The sequence below is a fragment of the Oncorhynchus kisutch genome, linkage group LG13 (genome assembly GCF_002021735.2).
Source record: "Oncorhynchus kisutch isolate 150728-3 linkage group LG13, Okis_V2, whole genome shotgun sequence".
Classification (NCBI taxonomy): Eukaryota; Metazoa; Chordata; class Actinopteri; order Salmoniformes; family Salmonidae; genus Oncorhynchus; species Oncorhynchus kisutch.
Genome location: NC_034186.2, coordinates 55,562,217 through 55,568,587, shown reverse-complemented (window position 1 = coordinate 55,568,587; position 6,371 = coordinate 55,562,217).

The following is a 6,371-nucleotide window of genomic DNA, read 5'->3' as shown; positions in this document are numbered from 1 at the left end:
AGCACACCCTTCTCATTAACCCGTGGTGGGTTATTCACAATTTTTGATGCGTTTTTGTTGTGACACCCACCTCCAGGTCGATCTCCTGTGACATCTGCCTCTAGCGGGGCCTTTACCCCTTTTGGTTTTCCTCTTCATCTCCTGTCTAGCTTCAAATTTGTTTAGGATGTAGTGACAGGTGTCTTTCCAATGGGATGTAAGGTGGGCAAAGACAGATGGCACGTAGTCTGGGCTCAGTGGATTATAACTTTTCCTTGTGAAAAGATTCAGAAGAATCTGCTTCCTGTTATTCTTATAGTAAATAGTTCAGAGTAAGTTTAATAGTTGCAACACTGCTGTAGCTAGCAGGCTAACAGTGAAATCAGAAGATCAACTCCAATTTCCACTCTTAAAATAGAGATAGATTAGCAGGTTATTTCATTAAAATGCAAATAGATAGTAGGTAAACGCATATGGATGGCCCTCATTTTGGCTGTAGTCAGTGTGAAGCTTTTGTCGTCATTCCTCGTCGTCATTCCTCAGGTGTCAGTTGTCATGTAAAGATGGCATCATCAACTTCATTAAATTCAACTTGATACAACAACATTGATTCTGTCATGTAGCTAGCTAATATTAGGTAGGTAATCAGAAAGCAATTGTGGCTAACTGATTACAGTATCAATGCTGAACAAGTTGAATTTAATGAAGTTGATGATTTACAACAGAAAACATAGCTAGGCAGCAAACTGTGACAAGACGTACCAGACATGAAATGTACACTGCACAGCTGATAGTGCTTTGTGGGTGTCTATTCATTCCTCCGTAAGGCAGCAAGCCACCTCTGCTGGCAGTCTATGTCGGTTGGGATACGATGGTGTTTAACCCTTTCCATTAAGGTGCAATTGTTACACTCGACAGCACAACATATTACAGGCATGTTTGCTAATTCAGCAATTTAGATAAAACTACTGAGGGAAATAGTGTGAATGCTAATGCTCCGCAACTGATTTTAATGGAACGATGCTAACGAGTTGGGCATCAGTATTGCGGGCACCACGGCAGGCACCACTGTTTATGACATCAGGTGCAAACCATTGATAGGTTTCTAGGTAGAACCATTTACAGACGGTTCATAGAGGGTTCTATTTTTTTTTTTAAAGAACAAGAGTAGCAGATCAGCTAATGTCTTCACACACAGCAGAACATCTTTCTTATCGCGACTGAGTTTTTAGGTCCCTTTCAATGCCTTTGTAACTTTGTAACTTTCCGTAATAGTGGTGCTTAAGATTTGTTGTGTTTGTCGTGTACTGTAGCTTTCCTTGAGAGTGTGAGGCTCTGTCTGTGTGCTGGTGTGGAGCGTGTCAGGCAATGACTTAGGACCTTGGGGCGTAGGCCCTCAGCTCCCAGAGACTGGCATAAAGTACCGTATGTCCGTCATTGATTGCTGCGATTAAGTTACGGCTAAGGAGATGGCCTTTTGAAAATATGCCGTCTAATAAATGAGAGAGGGAAAGACCATCAAATAAACGTGATTTATTGCATGCCCTCCCCACCGAATCAGTTTCACCGTTACAAGAAAAGAGCAGAATGTTTTCTGTTGAAAGAGAGAGAAAGAGAAAGAGAGAGAAAGAGAGAGAGAGTGAGATTGATTGACTTCTGGGGCCACTTCTAGAGGGCAGAGGGGACCCGAAGAAACAACAAGTGACTTGTGGTGTGATAGTAGATTCACAGACCAAATGATCCTCGAACTAAGTTTAAATGAACTCCCCTTGAACCTCTCTCTGTGTGTATGTTAGAGGTGCATTAGCGATGTGCTATATGGTTCTCAAACCTCCCAGACAAAAAAGCAAACTGGACTCTCGGGTGTCAGCAGAGGCCATATGAATGTTTTATGACGGAAACCATAGGGAGCGTTCACTGTCGCCCCATCCCTCTCCCGCGATCTCCGGTTACCAGTGATACTCTGGAACAGTAACGGTAAGCGAGACCGTTAATAGCCTGAAATGTTGACAGACAGGCCTGGGAGATAGGGTGTCCGAGGTAGGGTAGGATTTGCGCGGGCACTCATTGGGGTGCACCTGTGATAAGGGTCTGTGTGGAGTGTTTGCGTGTGTGTGCATGTGTGTGTGTGTGTGTGCATGTGGAATGTGTAGGCAGATGGGCTTCCATCAGGGATGTGTTTGTGATGTTTCACATCAAGCAAACAGAGAGCTGTTTATAGCATCAGACCATAGAGCCTGCTTGTATATTCTTCTTTATTGAAATAACAGATCACAACCTTCCCAACATGGGATTGAGCCTATCGCTATGGAGCAAACAGTTCAGTTTATTAACCCTCGTAGAATCAAGGTCTCAGCTGCCCTACCCGGGCATCTCTCTCCCCTAGGGTCTCTGGCTCTTCCTAGGAGTTTGGGAAGGCAGCTGGTTTGTACTGTACCATGTTTTCACATGCTTCCTTACAAACACACACTCACATGCATGTATGCACACACGTACTCACAACCTGCACAACTGGAGAACTGTGTCCTTTGTGTGGTCCCACCTGTATTGTTCACAACACTCACCATCCTCAGAGGAATGAGCTTCACAAAACCATAACTATTTGCATAATGTCAGCTCTATGCTGGAAGTGTGCGTTGTTCTCTTTTCTCTCTACACACAAACTCTCCAGAGACTAGCACTAACATCTTCAACAGAAACTTAGATATTGACTATGAAGAAGCCGAATTCTTGTTAGTCGTGGAAGGAGGCTGTTGCAGAAGCATTTCCGTCAATTACAGAAGTATGTCTATTCCCATTCCGTTTGGTCTGATCTGAGTTTGATATGGATCAGCTGGGTTTTTATATAAACCCCGTTGAACGCAATGAAGAAGAACATGTCTTTTATCAGCACATAGTGGATGGAAATATAATGTGTCAGCTGCTACTTGTGCGACATCATGCTTCACATCTGTGCTATATGGTCTGTTCCTTACATAGAAGAAGGCCCGGGACATGCCAAAGTGCTTCCTTGAATTTTGGGTCTGAAGATGAACATTCCAGTTGATCATGGGGTGACGCTACTCTCTCCGGTATTCCATGGTCCATTGCAAAGTTGGGCAACCAGACAGCATGTTTTCATTTCGCATCTCATGAATTACTTTCGGACGAATCCACCACAAGAGGTGTCATGTGGCCTTGGACACCTCTGAGTTCAGGTTTGGAGCATTTATTGGTCAACGGTGGAGAGGTTTGAATGGCTTTGTTAGATGCCGGCCCCTTTCCGTTGAGATGAGTTAAGACTACAGCTACAGCGCAAAGCCATAAACAACATAAATCTAATCATGTTAGGGCAGAATCCACCTCCCCCATGTTCCCCCCTACCCGCTCACAGGCCTTTCCACCTTAGGGGGGGATTCATATAGTTCAAATATTTTGCCATTCAATTTTAGCTCAACGCTTTCCCTCTTAAGTCCCCCAGGTGGAAAATGGTTGTACCCCTCAATACCACCACTCTCCTCATCCCCTGCTTGACGTAAATTCTGCTCTTTAGCAGTAACTCCAACTGACCCAGCTGCTGTGTGTGTGAGCCACACGCGGGGAGAGTTCTTTATTTTATGAGTGCACCGTAGTGCATTATAACGAGGGATGTCTATTTAGGTCTGGGCTCTTGGCAGAGACCTCTAAGTAGGGGCTTAAGAACCAAACTTAGATGAGGAAAGAGGCATGGGCCAGGAGAGAGAGAGAATCTCCTCTGTTGCTAAGCCTTCTCAGGCCGTTGACTCTGTGCACAAAAAGGCCCGATAACACTTTACCGAAACCTTCAAATATAAGGCATTCTGAAGCTCATACAAGTAGTGAAGCACTATATACCAGCAGTCTTTAAGTCGTGTTCTCAAAGACCTATTTCAGCTCTATCAAAGCTAGCTCCTGAGATGTGGATAAACTGTGCCATGTTACAGAGCTCTCTGACTCTGCCATGAATTGTCCTACGTTCTGCAATGACGAGCCGCGAAAGAGCCCATGTGAGGCTCCAGAGCAATTAGAGCAATGGGAGAAGTTAACAACTCAAATTGGTCTCTAGCATGTGAACATTTTGCTTGGATACATGTTATATGCAGTGCCTTCAGAAAGTATTAGATCCCTCAACTTTTTTCACATTTCGTTGTGTTACAGCCTGAATTTAAAATGTATTGAATTGATCATGTTTTGTCACTGGCCTACACACAATACCCCATAATGTCAAAGTCGAAATATGTTTTTCCAAACTGAACTCTTGTCATTAAGTATTCAACTCCTTTGTTATGGCAAACCTAAATAAGTTTGTTAAAGTCACGTAATAAGTTGCATAGACAATAGTGTTTAACATGATTTTTGAATTACTCCATCTCATCTCGGTCTCCGACACATAATTATCTGTAAGGTCCCTCAGTCAATCAGTGAATTTCAAACACAGATTCAGCTACAAAGACTGGAAAGGTTTTTCAATGCCTCGCCAAAAAGGGGATGTATTTATTATTATATATATATATATATTTTGTTTTACCTTTATTTTAACTAAGTCAGTTAAGAACAAATTCTTATTTACAATGACGGCCTACCAAAATGCAAAAGGCCTCCTGTGGGGACCGGGGCTGGGATTTAAAATAAATATGAGTGGCAGTGGTGTGGAGAAGGGAGGGGTGAGGGGACGATGACAATGCAAATAGTCTGGGTAGCCATTTGACTAGATGTTCAGGAGTCTTATTGCTTGGGGGTAGAAGCTGTTTAGAAGCCTCTTGGACCTAGACTTGGCACTCCGATACTGCTTGCCGTGCGGTAGCAGAGAGAACAGTCTATGACAGTCTATGAACATTTTTAGGGCCTTCCTCTGACACCGCCTGGTATGGAGGTCCTGGATGGCAGGAAGCTTGGCCCCAGTGATGTACTGGGCCATTCGCACTACCCTCTGTAGTGCCTTGCTGTCGGAGGCCGAGCAGTTGCCATACCAGGCAGTGATGCAACCAGTCAAGATGCTCTCGATGGTGCAGCTGTAAAACCTTTTGAGGATCTGAGGACCCATGCCAAATATTTTCAGTCTCCTAAGGGGGAATAGGTTTTGTCGTGCCCGCTTCACAACTGTCTTGGTGTGCTTGGACCATGTTAGTTTGTTGGTGATGTGGACACCAAAGGAAACTGATCAGAGATTTCACCACGAGGCAAATGATGGCTTTAAAACAGTTACAGAGTTTAATGGCTGTGATAAGAGAAAACTGAGTATGGATCAACAACATTGTAGTTACTCCACATATTAACCTAATTGACAGAAGGAAAAGAAGAAAGCCTCTACATAATCCAAATATTCCACAAAAGAAACATCCTGTTTGCAACAAGGCACTAAAGTAATACTGCAAAGCAATTCCCATTTTGTCCTGAATACAAACTGTTATGTTTGGGGCAAATCTAATACAACACATTACTGAGTACTACTCTCTACTCTTTTCAAGCTTAGAGGTGGATGCACCATGTTATGGGTATTCTTGTCATCGTAATTCTTGTAAAGGACTGAATGTTCCAGAGTGGCCGAGTTACCGTTTCGACTAAAATCTGCTTGAAAATGGTTGTCTAGTGCGTTTCACATCCGTTACACTAGCAATGATCAACAATGAATTTGACAGAGTTTGAATACGTTTTTAAAGAATAATGGGCAAATGTTGTACATTCCAGATGTGGAAAGCTCTTAAAAATTTACCAAGAAAGACTCACAGCTGTAATCGCTGCCAAAGGTGCTTCTACAAAGTATTGACTAAGGGATGTGAACACGTTTGTAAATGACATATTACATTTTCAATACATTTGCAAAAGTTTCTTAGAACATGTTTTCACTTTGTCATTATGGGGTGTTGTGTGTAGATGGGTGAGAAAACCCCCAAATGTAATCCATTTTGAATTGAGGCTGTAACACAAGAAAATGTGGAATAAGTCTAGGGGTGTGAATACTTTCTAAAGGCACTGTAGTTCAGGTTCAACGTGACAAAGTCTATTGTTTAAGTCTGAAATACAAACTATGTGGGTCTAGTCTACAGAGGAAATGAAATACTGTAAAGGTGCATAAAATGCCTGTCTAATTATGCATTGGTCGGTTCTCTTCAAAACATGATTATTTTCTCATTTTCTCCCACGTGTTTCCAATGCAAAGGGCATACTTTGGAAAACACATTAGCTTCCTTGTATGGACTTCTTATTATTTGTCTAATGACACTGTTTACTTCGAATATATTAGCCCTTTTCATCCCTGTCACAATTAGAAACAGAAACATCATTCACAGTTTTTTCCAATACGAAAAAACATTAAACAAGTTCTGTTTGTTCCATCAGAGTTCTAAAACCCTGGTATGATGGTTATTCTCATGAGGGAATAAATAGTGAAACCA